Below are 18,358 nucleotides of genomic sequence, written 5' to 3' on the forward strand. Positions count from 1 at the left end.
AAAACAAAACAAAACAAAACAAAACAAAACAAAAAAAGAATGTAAGATACAAACAAAAAGAAAGAAAGAAAGAAAGAAAGAAAGAAAGAAAGAAAGAAAGAAAGTGAAAGGAAATAAAACTTGAGCCCTGCGATTCTTGTAATATATGTCAAATATCCCAAAGAGTTGTTTGTGAGCTTTAAAACCTGGGGCTGAGAACATAGCAGAACAGAACAGGAAATGCACGGGCAGACATATCGCCTCCCTATCTCCCATCCCTCTGACCTAAGTTAAATGTTAACAGGCTGCTGATGTTTAAATGGACCAATCATGTGAAACTGCACCAATTCCTCCCCCGGCTCCACTCCTTTTCTATAAAAACCCCTAGCTTCCAAGCCTTGTGGTCGAATCCACTGTCTCCCTTGTGAGATATGTTTCGACCAGGAGCTTCGCCATTAAAATACCTCCTGCTGTTACATCAAGGTGTTGTGTTCTATTTGTGATTCTTGGGTACAAGCCAAATCGGGAGTTGAGTGGGTGTTTCCCCACTAGGTTCTTTCATTTGGAGGTCCCACTGAGATCTGCGTGACACCCAGGATCCCTGAAGAACCCCTTGGAGGTGGGTTAGTTTGTGTGAGTCTTGATATGTTGTCTGTTGTCTAAGTGTCTAAGTGTGGCCCTGCTGAATTTGTGTCTTAGTTTTTCAATTCTGAGATTGTGGCTTTGAGTCCCACCTGTGTTACTAGTTCTGATATTCTGTATTCTGGCAGCTGACACTGTGGACAGTAAGGACCCTAGTGGCTGTGGGAAGACGACAGTCTATTTCCCCACAGGCTGCTCCCCTGGAAGACATTCCGAGGGAGACCCTGAAATGCCCGGGATATGGAACAGTCAGGAGGACCTGGCTGTTGCCTGGCAGAGTGAAGAAGAGTGAGTGCTCTTCCTGCCAGAGGAGTGGTCGCAGAATCCCACTCCATCAGAGGAAGCGTTTGGCTGGTTTTATAGGTCCAGACAGAGACGAGTATGTTTGGATGTCTTAGTGTTTTCTGTCTCTGTCATTGTGTTGTGTTTATTCTTATTCTTCACTATGGGACAGACCGTGTCTACTCCTTTATCTTTGACTAAGGACTGTTGGACAGACGTGTGGGCTAGAGGACGAAATTTGTCAGTAATAGTGAAGAAAAAGCCATGGATGGCTTTCTGTTCCTTGGAATGGCCTGTTTGTGGAGGAGGTTGGCCACCAGAATGAACTTTTTACTTACCCACCATAAGGGCTGTGAAGGCCATTGTTTTTCAGGAAGGGCCAGGGTCGCATCCAGACCAGCAACTGTATGGGAGGACTTGGCACGCTACTCACCCCCGTGGGTTCGCCCATTCCTCCCATCTCTCCGCCCTGGCACCAAGATCCTTGCCATCCGAGTAAATGGTGAAAAAGGAAACTGAAACCACTGCTAGGGGGAGATGATGATCGCAGCACACCAGTGACGAAACCCCCAAGATCTATCCAGAGATTGAAGAACCCCCTGAGTGGCCAGACACCCTTCAACCCCCACCGTATGCTCCCCAGCCCCAACCTTCAGCTCCCTCGGGACCCCTGCCTCAGGCCCCGGCCAGAGGAGGGGTCCCTCCACAGGAACAAGGAGCTGGAGAGGTGTCACCCATGAGGGGCCTGCGGATACAACCATGGCGCTCCCCCTCAGGGCTATTGGGGCTCCCCCTGCCAAACCGAATAGTCTACAACCCCTACAGTATTGGCATTTTTCCTCTTCTGACCTCTATAACTGGAAAGCTAATCACCCCCCTTTTTCAGAGAACCCTGCAAGACTCACTGGGTTGGTTGAATCATTAATGTATTCACACCAGCCGACCAGGGATGACTGCCAGCAGCTTCTGCAGACTCTATTCACAACCGAGGAGAGAGAGAGGATTCTCCTTGAGGCTCAGAAAAACGTCCCAGACGAGGCTGGGCACCCTGTCCACACTCCAGCTGAGATAGATGAAGGATTCCCGCTAACCTGGCCCGATGGGATTATAATAGTGCACCTTGTAGGGAATAACTGTCCAATTATCGCCGGGTCCTAGTGGCAGGTCTCAGAGGTGCTGCCGGCAGCCCACGAATCTGGCCAAGGTAAGAGAGGTTATGCAGGGAGCAACTGAGCCCCCCTCAGTCTTCCTCGAAAGGCTCATGGAGGCTTATAGGAGATATACCCCATTCAACCCCACGTCTGAGGGTCAAAGGGCCTCAGTAATTATGGCCTTCATTGGCCAGTCGGCTCCTGACATTAGGAAGAAGTTACAGCGAATTGAGGGCTTGCAGGATTACACCATAAGGGATGTAGTTAGAGAGGCAGAGAAAGTGTATCATAGGAGAGAAACAGAAGATGAAAAGTTAGAGAGAGTGAAAAGAGAGAAAAGAGAGGATGAGGATAGGAGAGACAGGAGGCAAGAAAAAGTTTTGACTAGGATCCTGGCCGCAGTAGGAAAAAGAGATAATGGAAAAAGTGGTAGACAGTCAGGGAATCTGGGAGACAAAAGACAGCAGGGACCAAGGAGACCCCGAGAAGGCGGGCAGAGCCTGGAGAGGAACCAATGTGCATATTGCAAGGAAATGGGCCACTGGAAGAGCGACTGTCTGGAAAAAAAAACAAGGGATAAATGTGCTTTCTCTTGGAGAAGATGAAGGCTAGGGGGAACGAGGCTCGGCCCCCCTCCCAGAGCCTAGGGTAACCTTAGAAGTGGAGGGGACCCCCGTGGACTTCCTAGTCGACACAGGAGCCGAATTTTCAGTACTCAAAACACCTCTAGGAAAAGTGAAGAAAAATGAAAAAACCTTGGTGATCGGGNCCACAGGACAAAAATCGTATTCATGGACCACACCCTGAGTTGTAGACATAGGGCGAAATTGAGTAACTCATTCGTTTCTGATCATTCCAGAGTGTCCTATGCCTTTATTGGGGAGAGACTTACNAACCAAGTTAAAAGCACAAATAACTTTTACCTCTCATCGACCGGAGGTTTTCTGGGGAATAAAAGCGCCCCAGACTCTAGAGCTGTCTTTATAACTAGGGGAGGAATATCGACTTCACCAAAACAAAGTAAAGCCCCCTGAGGGATTACAGGACTGGTTGAATCGATACCCTCAGGCATGGGCAGAGACAGGAAGAGTGGGGATGGCTAAACCGGTCCCCCCGTGGTGATTGAACCTAAGTCCAGGGCCACCCCTATAGGGGTCTGACAATATCCCATGAGCTAACACTTCCTGGCAACCCTAAAACTCTTAAACTCCAAAAATATATTCTGTGCATGGTGGCCCTTGCCTTTAATCCCAGCACTCAGGAGGCAGAGGCAAGTAGATTTATGAGTTCAAGGCCAACTTGGTCTACAGAGTTAGTTCCAGGACAGCAAGGGTTATACCGAGATACCCTGTCTCAAAAAACCAAAAAAATAAAATAAACCAGAAGCCAAAAATATCCCTAAAAACAGCCATAAAATTGTAAAAAACAACAACAAAAAAAACCATAAACACCAAAAATCACAAAAAAATGTAAAAAACCATAATATTCTTTAAAAAAATATAAATGATCCCTAAATTACCAAAACATTCTAAAATCCTTTTTTAAAACATCTAAAAAAAAACCCCTAAGACACTAACAAAATAAACCCTATAATTCAGAAAAACTCAAGAACACTAAAAAGACCCCCAAAATCCCTAAAACCATATAAAAACTAAAATCTTTATTAAAAAAAAAAAAAAAAAAACTAAAAATATATCAAAACCCGGAACCCCCCCCCAAACCCTAAAAATTCTAAAAAATATCTACAAAACCTTAAAAACCTAAATAAAAATGTGAAACCATAAAAAGAATCCTAAACCCCTAAAAACCCCTAAAATTAAAAAAAAACCCTCAAAAACCGCAAAAAGTCTCTTTAAAAAATAACCTGAAACCATTAAAAAAAAAACCTAAAGTCTTTTAAAAAAATTTTTTTTTAAAGTCCTTAAAAAATAAAAAAAAAAACCTGGAAATACCCAAAAGGCATAAAAAGAAAACCTTGAAACTTTAAAAACTATTGAAAATTTTTTAAAAAAATTATAAAATTCTAAAAAAAACCCTAAAAGAACGTAAAACTCTAAAAAAAAAAATCCCCAAATTAAAACAAAAACAAAAACAAAAACAAAAAAAAACAAACATTAAACAACAACGACAAAAAACTTCTGGAAGCCTAAAAAGACCCAGAAAACAATAAACTCCCCCCCCAAAAAAAACAAAACAAAACAATAAAAACAAACATAAAGCCTTTTTTTTAAAAACCCAAAAACATTAAACCTAAAAAAATCCTAAAATCCTTCAAAAACCCTAAAAGACCCTGAAACCCTAAAATACATTAAAATCTAGAAAAAAATCAAGAACTATTAAAAAAAAAAAAACCCTAATCCTTAACCTCACAAAAACCTAAGACCCTAAAAAACACACACACACAAAAATACCCAAATTATTTTAAAACCATAAAAAAAAACCCTAAAACCCTACATAAAATCCCTAAGGCCTTCAAACATCCCCCAAACTCTAAAAACTCTAAAATACTTTTAAAAAAATCCCTAAAGAAAACCTACAATCTTCAAAAAAGAAAATCCTAAAGAACACTAGAATCTTTAAATAAACAGTAAAGGATCCCTAAAAAGCTAAAAACAAAACCTAAAATATTTAATAAACACTTTTTAAAAATTCAAGAAAAGCAAGAACACTAAAAACACACTAAAAAAATTCTAAAGCCCTAAAAACAAAGACCTAAATTTCTACAAAACTTCAAGAAACCAAAAAAAAAAAGACCATAAAATCCATAAAACCATAAATAAAGAAAAAAAAAAAACAGCCCTATGGCCTTAAAATTTCACCATGAACACTGAGAAAAAACTAAAATTATTTTTTTAAATGAAAGAACTTTTTTAAAAACCCTAAAATCATTAATAAAAACTTTAAAAAACTAAAAAAAATAGCCAAAATTCTAATAAAACCTCAAGAAAAGAAATTATTTTAAAGAACCCTAAAAACCTAAAACAACCTTACATAATAAAAATAATTGCTAGAACCCAAAAGGACACTTAAAACCCCTAAAGCAGTTAAAATCCCTACGAAGCTAAAAAGAACCTTCTAGAACCCTAAAAAACTGTAAAATTATAAAGAAAACCTAAAGCCCCCAAAATCCCATAAAATCCTTAAAAAATACATAAATGAACTCTAAAACACTAAAACACCCTAAAGTCCTTAAAACCCTAAAACACTGAAAAATCTCTATAATTCTGAAAGACTCAAGAACACTAAAAAGACCCCAAAAAATCCCTAAAACAATAAAAAACCTATAATCCTTAAGAAAAAAAAAAAAAGAAAAAGAAAACATCAAAACCCTGAACCCCCTAAAAAACCCTAACACCCTTAAAAATACCTACAAAACCTTAAAATCCTAAATAAAAACCTGAAACCCTAAAAAGAATCCTAAACCCCTAAATGAAACGTAGTCTTGGTTCTATAAGAGAGCAGGCAGATCAAGCCAGGGGAAGGAAGCCAGTAAGGAACATCCCTCCATGTCCTGTGCATCAGCTCCTGCTTCCTGACCTGCTTGAGTTCCAGTCCTGACTTCCTTGGTGATGAACAGCATTATGGAAGTGTAAGCTGAATAAACCCTTTCCTCTTCAACTGCTTCTTGGTCATGATGTTTGTGCAGGAATAGAAAATGGAAAACAGGGTACTAGCGGTCAGCAGACACCAAGCAAGATGCAGGATATAAGGATGTGATAACAGTAAGGAACGTAATATTTAACATGATAATAATATATAGTACAAACAAGCTTTTATGACAATTTTTTCATATTTAAAATAATAATCATAGTAATCATAATAATAATATTTTAAATTTTAAGTTCAAATTTATATTTTCCTAGATGGATGTGTCCGTGGTCGGGAGTTTAGACTTCTGAATACTTTTTCAATATATTTTTTTAATATAATAAAAGTGATCTGTAATGTATGATAATATGTAGTATATGTAACATGTAGGACAGTATATTACGATGTAATAGCAGAAAAGGTGATATAATATGTACTATAATATATATAATGTATAGTATGTAATAAAATATACATTTTTAATGATATATGATATAATATATATCTAATATATAATAAAATAATTTTATACAAGATAATTCTAAGCAAGGCCCACTGCAGAGCACAGGGGTTCCCAACACCCGGGGCCTTGGGATCGATGCTCTGTACGACTCAGGCAGATTTGCCTACCCCAAAACCATACCCACACTGAGAAACAACAAAAACAGGAAGAAGATCCTGACATCACGGCCACTTCCGGTCACTTTACGGTCACTTCTGGTCATTCTGTAGCCACTTCCTGTGATGACATGGTCATTTCTGGTCACGGTATAGCAGCTTCATGTGACAGCATGGCCACTCCAGTCAGGTTATAGTCACTTCCTGTCACTGTGCTGCCACTTCCTGTCCCAGTATTCTCATACCAGTCATGGTATGGTCAGTTCCCATCACGGTGGAGTCACTTCCAGAATCTATATATTATGTCTATGGAATATAACGTATGTTTTATATGTAAATATTTGTCTATTTATATTCATCAATTTTTATACAAACCCTTATATTTACACATATATTTACTCATATATTGAAATGTATGTATATATCACATATTTATCAATATTAATATACATATTGCATATATGTAAATATCTAACATATAGATATAACATAAATAATATAAATAGTATAAGTATATATTTGTGTATATATGTGTATATATCAAATATAATTATCTAATGTGTATATAAAATGTATATTTAATATATATAACAATATATAATTGCATATGATACATATTAAAATATGTATATATGTATTATATGTTCAATTTATATACATTTTGTACTAATACATAATTTTATATAAATATTTAAATATAAAATATACATATATTTCATATACTATATAAATATATATTTATGATAAATAAAAATACTATATATAAAATATGTATAAATGTTTACATATGGCAGGTAACAAGCTCATTATATATGATATATGAGCGTCTTGTGTGTATGCATGATGTAATGTATACATTATAAAGGATGTGATGTATACATTGTACATGGTATAATGTAAATACAATACGTAATTTTGTTGCTAGCATGTGCATGGTATCTTGTGACCTGTCTGTAATTCCGGTTTCAGGAAATCTCACATCTTCTTTCTAACTTCTATATAGGGACCGGACACATCTATGTGCACAGACCAACATGCAGGCAAAATACCGTATACACATAAAAGATTAAGAAAAGTCTGCGTGACCATTTCTTAAAAAAACTTCGAAAAAATAATAATTTAAATAAAAATAATAGTGTGTTAATAAAAATGACGTATAGTGTGATAATAGCCAAGTTTAATGTTATAACGTACGATGGTGGGACATGATGTATCACATGCGATACATGACGATGCAATGACAATGGGAAGCATATATGAGATAATATGTATATAACATAACACATATATAGTATATATAATAGATATAATATATTATTATATATAGTGCATAATTTTATAGCACATATAATATATAATATGATATATATATAATATACGTAAAACATATTAGAATATATAACATATGTAATACAAATAGCATGTAATGTGATAAAACAACATATCACGTAGGTCATGGTATATGTGGTGATATAAGAAATAATAATAATGATTAATAATATTTCATTATTTTATTATTATTTTTAAGTTCTTAGAGTTAGACAGGCCACCTGGATAATCCGGAAAGGCAGGAGTGGGCGTGGCTCGGGTATTGCGGGTGTGGCTTGGGCCTGGGTGGGCGTGGTTTCAATTTGTGGGCGTGTCAAGCTGTCCTACCCATCGCCTGTCCCTTGATACTCAGGCTTTGGACTCCACACTAGGCACTCAGGGACCCCACTTGTTGTAGGAAGTGTCATTGGGTAGGGGTGGGCTTTGAGCGTCCATATATGTGTATATGTGACTGTGTATGTGTATATATTTATGTGTGTGTATATGTAAATATATGTGCATGTGTGTGTACATGTATACTTATATGTGTATGTATGGGCATATGCATATAAATGTATATGTATATATGTATATGTTCGTATATGTATGTGTATATATATATATATGTATATGTGTATGCATGATTTGTATGTGTACACATATGTATAGGTGTGTGTATGTGTATATGTATGTGTATAATGTGTATATGTGTATGTGTGTATATGTGTAAATGTATATACGTATATGTACATTTAACCTAGTTAATATGTAGTAAAAATCCATGTGTAATCTGTACATTGTCACCTATGCGATGTATTTACACATACATGCATAGTTACTATATAGAATAAATGAATCATATATAATCTATACATACCTAGTTATTGTAGAGAATAAATCCACATGTAATCTATACATACCTAGCTAATATATAGAATAAAAACTTATGCAATCTGTGCACTGTCAGCTATCCCGTGTATTTACACGTCCATGCCTAGTTACTATATAGAATAAATGAATCCATATGTAACCTGTGCATTGTCACCTATGCTGTGTGGAACGGATCTGGTGTCCTGCAGTCCCTCACAGGGGGATTCTCTAGCGTATGGTTTTTCACAGCCACTGAGTGGATGAGCCTGGGCTACGTGAGTCACAGTGGGGCAGTTGTACATCATAACATATACTAATGTAATAATTAAAAAGTAATGAATACTAATGTTAATTAAAAAGTAATGAATAATATATAGTACAGTAATAAGTTATAACAAATAACCATATAAGGACAATGAAAATCATAATATATAATATATAATGCAGTAATAAATTATAATAAATAGTAATGTCATAATTAAAATAATAATAATAATGTACTGTAAAGTAATAAATTCCAATCTATAATAATATAATGACAATGAAAATCATAATATATAACATATAATTCAGTAATAAATTATAATATATAATATTGTAATAATTAAAATAATAAATAACATACCTAGTTTTGAGCGTTTTAGAGTTCTTCTAGATTTTTAAGATATTTTAGAGTTTTAGGTTCTTTTAGTTTAGGTTTTTTTTTTTAAGGATTTTAGGGTTTTTAGGGCTTTTGGTTTTCTTAAGGCTTTTTTTTTTAAGGCTTTAGGTTTTTTTTTTTTTAGTGTTGTAGTATTTGTTTAGGGTATTTTTAAGTATTGTAGGGTTTTTAAGGATTTGGGGTTTTTTATTGCTTTAGGGTTTTTTTTTAGGGTGTTTGGGTTTTTATTAACGCTTTAGGTTTTTTAGTGGTTTTTTTTAGGGGTTCATGATTGTTTAGGTTTTTTTTTGTTTTTTTTAAAGATGTATTTATTTATTATATGTAAGTACACTGTAGCTGTCTTCAGACACCCCAGACCCCAGAAGAGGGTGTCAGATTTCATTATGGTATTACATATGGTTGTGAGCCATCCAGTGGTTGCTGGGACTTGAACTCAGGACCTTCGGAAGAGCAGTCGGTGCTCTTAACTGCTGAGCCATCTCTCCAGCCCCTGTTTAGGTTTTTATGTTAAGGGTTTTATGGATTTTTGGGGATTAGGGTCTGAATATTTTATATGAATGTGTAAGTGTATTTATATGTGTATGTATGTATATGTGTATGAATATGTATATGTGAGTGTGTATAATGTATATATATGACTATCTATATAGATATATATGTATATTTATAGGCATATATATGTGTATATGTGTATGTATACATATGTATAGTTGTATATGTATATATATATGTATGTGTATGTGTGTATGTGTATATGTCTATGTTTATGTGTGTTTATAACATATATATATGACTATGTATATTTATGTGTAAGTATATGTATATATGTAAAAGTATATATGCATATGTGTGTATATTTATGTATTTATATAAGTATGTGTATATGTGTGTATATTTATGTATTTATATAAGTATGTGTATATGTGTATGTATATGTATGTGTATGTATATGTATGGGTATAGATATATAGATATATATGTATATGTATGTATATTTATATGTATGTGTAAGTATATGTATATGTGTATGTGTATATGTGTATGTATAGGTGTGTGTGTGTGTGTATGTGTATGTATATGCATGTCTGAGATTGTGTCTCAGGATGGGAGTACCCAGCTGTTGCTCCCATTACACACCCACCATTGTGCTTTCTGCTGTGCTCCCAGCAGTGATGCCATGGAGTCCAGGTCCCCTGAAACCCTAAGACCCTGATAAACTCTTCGTGTGTGTGTGTGTGTGTGTGTGTGTGTATGTGTGTGTGTGTGTGTGTGTGTGTGTGATGGTTTGTATATCCTTGGACCAGGGAGTGTCACCATCTGAAGGTGTGGCCTAGTTGGAATAGGTGTGACCTGGTTGGAATGGGTGTGTCACTGCGGGTGTGGGTATAAGATCCTTACCCTAGTTGCCTGGAAGTCAGTCTTCCACTAGCAGCCTTTGGATGAAGACATAGAACTCTCAGCTCCTCCTGTGCCATGCCTGCCTGGATAATGCCATGCTCCCACCTTGATGATAATGGACTGAACCTCTGAACCTGTAAGCCAGCCCCAATTAAATGTTGTTTTTTATAAGACTTGCCTTGGTCNTGGTGTCTGTTCACAGCAGTAAAACCCTAACTAAGGCAGTGTGTGTGTGTGTGTGTGTGTATATATATATATATATATATATATATATATATATATATATATATATATATATATGTGTGTGTGTGTGTGTGTGTGTGTGTGTGTGTATGTATAGGTATACAAGTAAGTATATGTATGTGCATTTATATGTATGTGTATGTATATGCATATATATGTGTATATATATAAATATATGTATAGGCATGTGTTTATATATATGCATATATGACCCTTTGTGTGTATATATATATATGTATATATATACATATATATATAATATGTGTATATATGTGTATGTCTGTGTATTTATACAATATATATGTGTATAGATATATGTAATAAATAACTGTATATTTATATTTATATAACTATATGAAGAATTTATATATGTATATGTGTATGTATTTGTGTATATGTATCCATATGTCTATGTATGTACATTTATATATTATGTTTATGTGTATGTGTAAGTGTACATGTATATGTATATATGTGTATGTGTGTATATGTATGTAATTTCTGTTTCATTTTTTAGAAGTGATATAAGCCCTACTGTGTGCACCTACTCACACACCACAGAGTTGGGCCTGAACACGCTCGTATAGAAAGTATACATCCAGTCCGGGACGCGGGTCCTCAGCCTGCGACCGCTGACCCCATGGGGGGGGTCACGTGACCCTTTCACAGAGGTCCCTGCTGAGACCTATATCTATGTGTATGTGTGTATGTGTGTGTCTGTGTCTGTGTATTATGTGTGTGTATGTGTATATACGCATGTGTATGTGTATTATGTGTATGTATGTGTATATACATTATGTATGTGTATGTATGTGCATGTGTATATGCAGTGTACATTTATACGCATGTGTATATACATGTGTATATATTATATATGTATACATTTATGTGTAGGTATATGTATATTTATGCATGTGTATATGTATGCATGTATATATATATATATATGTATATGTACGTATGTGCATGTGTATATGTATAGGTGTATGTATATGTATGTGTATATGTAAGTATATGTATATGTAAGTATATATATGTATATATGTTTATGTATCTATATGTACACGATATGCATATGTATGTGTAATTGTATGTATGTGTGCGTATATGTAATGTATATGCATATATACATAGGAAGGGTTGGTATATGTATATGTGTGTATGTATGTGTGTGTGTGTGTATGTATATGTATATGAATGTGTATTTCGTGTCATTTTTTAGAAGTGATATAGGCCCTACTGTGTGCACCTGTGTCCTACAGCACACATTAAGCATACATTAAGGCGTCACATTTTAAGCATACGTTAAGGTGCCATGTCTCTTTACGATAATATTTTATTCAGATACCTAAGTGTTTGCCTTCGTTTTTATATACATTTAGCGACATACAATATTATTTTATTCGGATACCTAAGTTTTTCTCTTCGCACCTTAATGTACCTTACATATGAGTAATACTTTATGCCCTTAGTATCCCGGGTTCAGCGTCCAGATCTGCGGACGAGAATCATGTGTGAATGTGAAGACACCTATGGTCGTGTATTTACATGTACATGCCTAGTTATTGTATAGGATGAATCCGTATGCAATCTGTACGTGCATAGTTATTATATAGTAAAAATCCATATGTGATGTAAGTATTATCACCTATGCTGTGTATTTATATGTACATGCATAGTGATTATAGTAATAAATAATATACAGTACAGTAATAAACTGTACTGTATAATAATATAACAAAATTATAATATATAATATAAGAAATTATGATATATAATAATTTAATAATTAAAATTATAATAAATAACATAGTTCAGTAATAAGTTATAATATAAAATGATATAATGACAGTGAAAATAATAATATATAACATATTATATAATGCAATATAAATTATAATATATAATATGTTAAATAATAAACAACATATAGTACAGGAATAAGGTATAATATATTATAATATAATAACAAATATTATTATATATAAAATAGTAAGAAATTATGATATATAATACTATCATAATTAAAATTATAATAAATAACATAGTTCAGTAATAAGTTTTTTGTTTTTACGTTTATATGGTTTTTAGGATCTTTTCAGTTTTTTCTTAAAGGACTTTTCAAAGGGATTTTAAAAGTTTTTAGGGTTCTTTTTTTCTAAACGGTTACAGGTTCTATTTTTTAAGCTTTTAGAGTTTTTATTGTCTTTTTAGGGTTTTTGAGTTTTTTTTTTTTTAGAATTTTAGTTTTTTTTAGGGTATTAGGATTCTTTTTAGGGTTTCACGTATTTATTTAGGGATTTAATGTTTTGTAGGTATATTTTTAGAGGTTCTCAGGTTTGGGAGGTTTTATTGTTTTGATGTATTTTTAAGTTTTTTAAAAAGATTATAGTTTTTTTATGGTTTTAGGGATTGTTTTGGGTCTTTTTAGTGTTCTTGAGTTATTAAGAATTGTAGGGGTTTTTGTTTTAGTGTTTTAGGGTTTTTTAAAAAGGGTTTTAGGGTGTTTTAGTAATTTAGGGTTCATTTATGTTTTTTTAAGAACTTTGTGTGTTTTAATGTTTTGGGAATTTGGGGGTTTTAGGTTTTAATTTTTACAGTTTTATGTTTTTTGAGAGTTCTAGAAGTTTTTTTTTAAGTATTTTTGGGTTTTTCTTAGTTTTTTAGGGGCTTTTAGTATCTTTTTAGGGTACTAGAGATTTATTTTATTATTTTAGGTTGTTTTAGGTTTTTGTGTTTTTTTTTAAAAAATTCTGAGTTCTTGAGGGATTTTTTTGAATTTTAGTTTTTTGTTTTGTTTTTTTTAGTTTTTTTAAGTTTTTATTAAGTATTTTAGGGTTTTTTTTCAATGGTTCTTTCATTTAAAAAATGATAGTAGCATTTTCTCAGTTTTTAGGATTTTTTTTAAGGCCTTAGGGTTCTTGTTTTTGTTTTTGTTTATGGCTTTATGGTTTTTAGGGTCTTTTTAGGGATCTTGAGTTTTTCAGAATTATAGGGTTTTTTTGTGTGTTTTGTTTTTTTTGTTTATTTTTTTGCTTTTTTTTAAAGGATTGTAGGCTGTTTTAATAATATAGAGTTCATTTAAGTTTTTTTTTTTTTAAAGAATTTTGGGTTTTTTTACGTTTTTTCGGATTTGGGAAGCTTAGGGTTTTTTTTATAATTTTATGGCTTTCTAGGGTTCTAGAAGGTTTTTTTTTTTAATCACTATAAGGTTTTTTTTTAGGGTTTTAGGGGTTCTTAGAGTCTTTTTATGCTTCTTGAGATTTTTTTTTATTATTTTAGGTTGTTTTAGGATTTTAGGGTTTTTTTAACAATATTTAGAAATCTTGAGTTCTTGAGTTTTTTTTTTTAATTTTAGGGGTTTTATTACTTTTTAAAACGTTTTTATCAAAGTTTTGAGATTTTTTTTAAGTGTTCCTTCATTTAAAATATGCTTTTAGGGTTTTCTCAGTGTTTTGGGTGAATTTTTAAGGCCATAGAATTTTTTATATTTTTTTATTTTTATTTTTTTTATTATGGTTTTATGGTTTTTAGGGTCCTTTTAGGGTTCGTGAGGTTTTGTAGAATTTTAGGCCTTTTTTTTAGGGTTTTAGAATTTTTTACTTTTTTTTTTTTTTTTTTTTAGAGTTTGTAGGGTTTTTTTTGGATTTTGGGTTGAATTTAAAAGTTTTCATTAAGTATTATAAAGTTTTCTTTTTCTTTCTATTTTTTTTATACCTTTTTAGGGCTCTTTTAGTGTTTGTTTAAAGATTCTAGGGTTCTTTAGGATTTTCTTTCTTTAAGGTTTTAGGTTTCTTTTAGATTATTTTAAATATTTTAGTGATTTTAGAGTTTTTTTTGGGGGGGTTGAAGGCCTTAGTGTTTTTATTTAGGGTTTTAGTTTTTTTTTTATGTTTTTAACATTTTTTTGTGGGTTTTTTTTGCGTTTTAGGGTCTTTGGGGTTTTTGACATTTATTTTTAGGATGTTTTGAAGGTTCTTGATTTGTAATAGAATTTTAAGATATTTTAGGGTTGTAGGTTCTTTTAGGGTTTTATAAAGGTTTTTAGTATTTTTTTTAGGTTTTTTTTTAAAGGATTTTGGTCTTTTTAGTGTTTTAGGTTTTTTTTTATTTTTATCAAGGATTTACTTTTTAAAAGCTTTTTAATGTATTTTTTAGGTTTTTAAAATGATTTTAAGGGTTTTTCAGTGTTTTTAGCAATTTTTTAAGGACATAGGGTTTTGTTTTGTTTTGTTGTTCTTGTTTTTTGTTGTTTTTTTTAATTTCCTTCGGGTTTTTTTTTTTTTTTTTTTTTTTTTTTTTTTTTTTTTTTTTTTTTTTTTAAGATTTATTTATTATATGTAAGTACACTGTAGCTGTCTTCAGACACTCCAGAAGAGGGCGCCAGATCTCGTTACAGATGGTTGTTAGCAACCTTGTGGTTGCTGGGATTTGAACTCTGGACCTTTGGAAGAGCAGTCCAGTGCTCTTACCCACTGAGCCATCTCACCAGCCCTGGGTTTTTTAAAAAATGGTTTTTTAGGGTCTTTTTATGGTGCTAGAGTTGTAGAGCTTTATGAATTTTTTAGGGTTTTAGGAATGTTTAGGCTCTTTTTAGGGTTCTTGTGGGTTTTTTTTTTTTAAGAATTTTAGGGTTTTTTAGAGTTTTAGGATTCTTTTCTGGTTTCAGGTTTTTATTTAGAGTTTTTTGGGGGTTTCAGGGTTTTGATAATTTTTATGTTTTTAAAAGGATTTTAGAAAAGTTTTAAGGTTTTTTGGGGTCTTTTTATTGTTCTTGAGGGTTTTTTGAGAAATTTAGAATTTTAGTTTTTTTTGTTTTTTCGTTTTTTTTTTTTAAGAGCTTTATGTTTTTGTTTTGTTTTGTTTTGTTTTGTTTTTCAGTTTTTATTTAGGAATTTAGTATATTGTTTAAGGCTTTTAAGGGTTCTTTAAGTTTTTAAAATATTTTAGGTGTTTTTTTTTTTCTTTTTTCAGATTTTTGGCTATTTTTAAAGGCGACAGTTTGCCGTTTTTTTGTTTATTGTTTGTTTTTGTTTTTGTTTTTTTTGAATGGATTTTAGGGTCTTTTATGGTTCCAGTGTTGTAGAGTTTTAGGATTTTTACTTACGGTTTTAGAATTTATTAGGTTTTTTTTTTTTTTTAAAGTTTTTGTGTTTTCTTTTTTTTTTTTGGATTTTAGGGTTTTTAAGAAAATGTTTATTAAGTATTTTAAAGGATTCTTTTAGCTTTCTTATGGCTCTTTTAGGGTTTGTTAAGGGTTTTTAGTTGTTTTAGAGTTTTTTTTTAATGGTTTTTAGGATCCTTTTAGGGTTTTTAAATGATTTTATGTTTTTTATTTTCATTGTTTTTGGCGATTTTTTAAAAGACTTTAGGCTTCTCCTTCTTTTTATTTTATTTATTTATTATTATTTTTTCTAATGATTTTAGGTTTTCAGGGTCTTTTTAGTGTTCTACAAGTCTTTTTTTATTTTTTTCTTTAGAAATTTAGGGATTTTCTTTTTTAGGCTTTTTGGGTTTTTTAGGGTTTTTTTTAGAATTTTTGAGTTTTTTTAGGGTTTTTGTTAATTTTTGAAAGCTTCAAGGTTTTTCTTTTTTAAGTTTTATGGTTTTTAGGGTTTTGATGTGGTTTGAAAGGATTTTTAAAGTTTTTTTTTAAGGGTTTTAGAATGTTTTAAGTGTCTTCTTAGAGTTGTTGGGTTTTTTTTTTGGAATTTTAGGTTTTTTTTTAAAGTGTTTTTAAGTATTTTTTATTTTTTAAAGCTTTCTAGGGCAATTTTAGTGTTTATGAAAGATTCTAGGGTTTAAATTTTAGTGATTACTTTTTTAAGGTTTTAGGTTTCTTTTAGAGTTTTTAAAAAAAATTAGAGTTTTCAGGGTTTTGGGGGGATTTTTGAAGGCATTAGGGTTTTTATTTAGTTTTAGGGTTTTTTATGGTTTTAAAATTATTTGTGTTTTAGAGTCTTTGGGTGTTTGGAGGTTTATTTTTAGGGTTTTTTGAAGGTTCTTGATTTCTTTTAGAATTTTAAGATATTTTAGTGTTTTAGGGTCTTTTAGGTTTTTTAAGAGGCTTTTAGGATTTTTTTAGGTTTTGTGTGTGTGTGTGTTTAACTCTTTAGGTTTTTTTTTTTTTTTTTTAGTGTTTTAGGGTCTTTAAAAATTTTTTATTAAGAATTTTAGGCTTTACTTTTTAAAGGATTTCAGGTTGTTTTTTTGGGGGGGTTAAAATGAGTTTAAATATTTTCCAGTATTTTTAGTGATTTTTTAAGGACATAGGGTTTTCTTGTTTTTTTGTTTTTTGTTTTTTGTTTTTTGTGTGTGTGTGTTTGTTTGTTTGTTGGTGGTGGTGGTGGATTTTTTTGTTTTTTGTTTTGTTTGTTTTTTAAATGCATTTTAGGGTTCTAGAGTTGAAGAATTTTAGTTATTTTCTTTTAAAGATGTAGGATTTTTAGGGTCTTTTTAGTGTGCTTGTGGTTTTTTAGATTTTCAGGGTATTTTGTAGAGGGTTAGTATTCTTTTTAGCGTTTCAGGTTTATTAAGGGTTTTAGTGTTTTGTAGGCTTTTGTTTTTAGAGGGTTTTTGGGTTTTATGGTTTTGACTTATTTTTAGGGATTTTAAAGGATTTTAGGGATGTTTTAGGGGTTTTGTGGCTTTTTGGTCTTTTTACTGTTCTTCAGAGTTTCTTTTAGAACTTTAGGTTGTTTTTTTTTAATATATATTTTTATTAGGTTTTTTCCTAATTTACATTTCCAATGCTACCCCAAAAATCCCCCGTACCCTCTCCCCACTTCCCTATCCACCCGCTCCCACCTTTTGACCCTGTGTTCCCCTGTACTGGGGCATATAAAGTTTGCAAGTGCAATGGGCCTCTGTTTCCAGTGATGGCTGACTAGGCCATTTTTTATACATATGCAGCTAGAGTCAAGAGCTCCGGGGTACTGGATAGTTCATAATGCTGTTTAACCTATAGGGTTGCAGATCCATATAGCTCCTTGGGTACTTTCTCTAGCTCCTCCATTGGGGGCCCTATGAACCATACAATAGCTGACTGTGAGCATCCATTTCTGTGTTTGCTAGGCCCCAGCATAATTTCACAATAGACAGCTAAATCTGGGTCCTATCAGCAAAATCTTGCTAGTGTATGCAATTTTGTCAACGTTGGAAGCTGATTATGGGATGGATCCCCGGATATGGCAGATTCTAGATGGTCCATCTTTTCGTCACAGCTTCAAACTTGTTTCTATAACTACTTCCATGGGTGCTTTGTTCCCAATTTTAAGAAGGGGCAAAGTGTCCACATTTTGGTCTTCGTTCTTCTTGAGTTACATGCGTTTAGCAAATTGTATCTTATATCTTGGGTATCCTAAGATTCTGGGCTAATATCCACTTAGCAGTGAGTACATATTGTGTGAGTTCCTTTGTGATTGGGTTACCTCACTCAGGGTGATAACCTACAGGTCCATCCATTTGCCTAGGAATTTCATAAATTCATTCGTTTTAATAGCTGAGTAGTAAGTACTCCATTGTGTAAATGTATCACATTTTCTGTATCCATTCCTCTGTTGAGGAGTATCTGGGTTCTTTCCAGCTTCGGGCTATTATAAATAAGGCTGCTATGAAC

General features: G+C 32.7%; 1 pseudogene; it reads left to right on the forward strand.

The window, feature by feature from the left end:
* Nucleotides 1-1,066: 1,066 nt before the first annotated feature.
* Nucleotides 1,067-3,176, forward strand: LOC110288736 (annotated as a pseudogene).
* The last annotated feature ends 15,182 nt before the right edge of the window (nt 3,177-18,358 follow it).

Source organism: Mus caroli, unplaced genomic scaffold, assembly GCF_900094665.2.
Source record: "Mus caroli unplaced genomic scaffold, CAROLI_EIJ_v1.1 scaffold_16402_1, whole genome shotgun sequence".
NCBI lineage: Eukaryota > Metazoa > Chordata > Mammalia > Rodentia > Muridae > Mus > Mus caroli.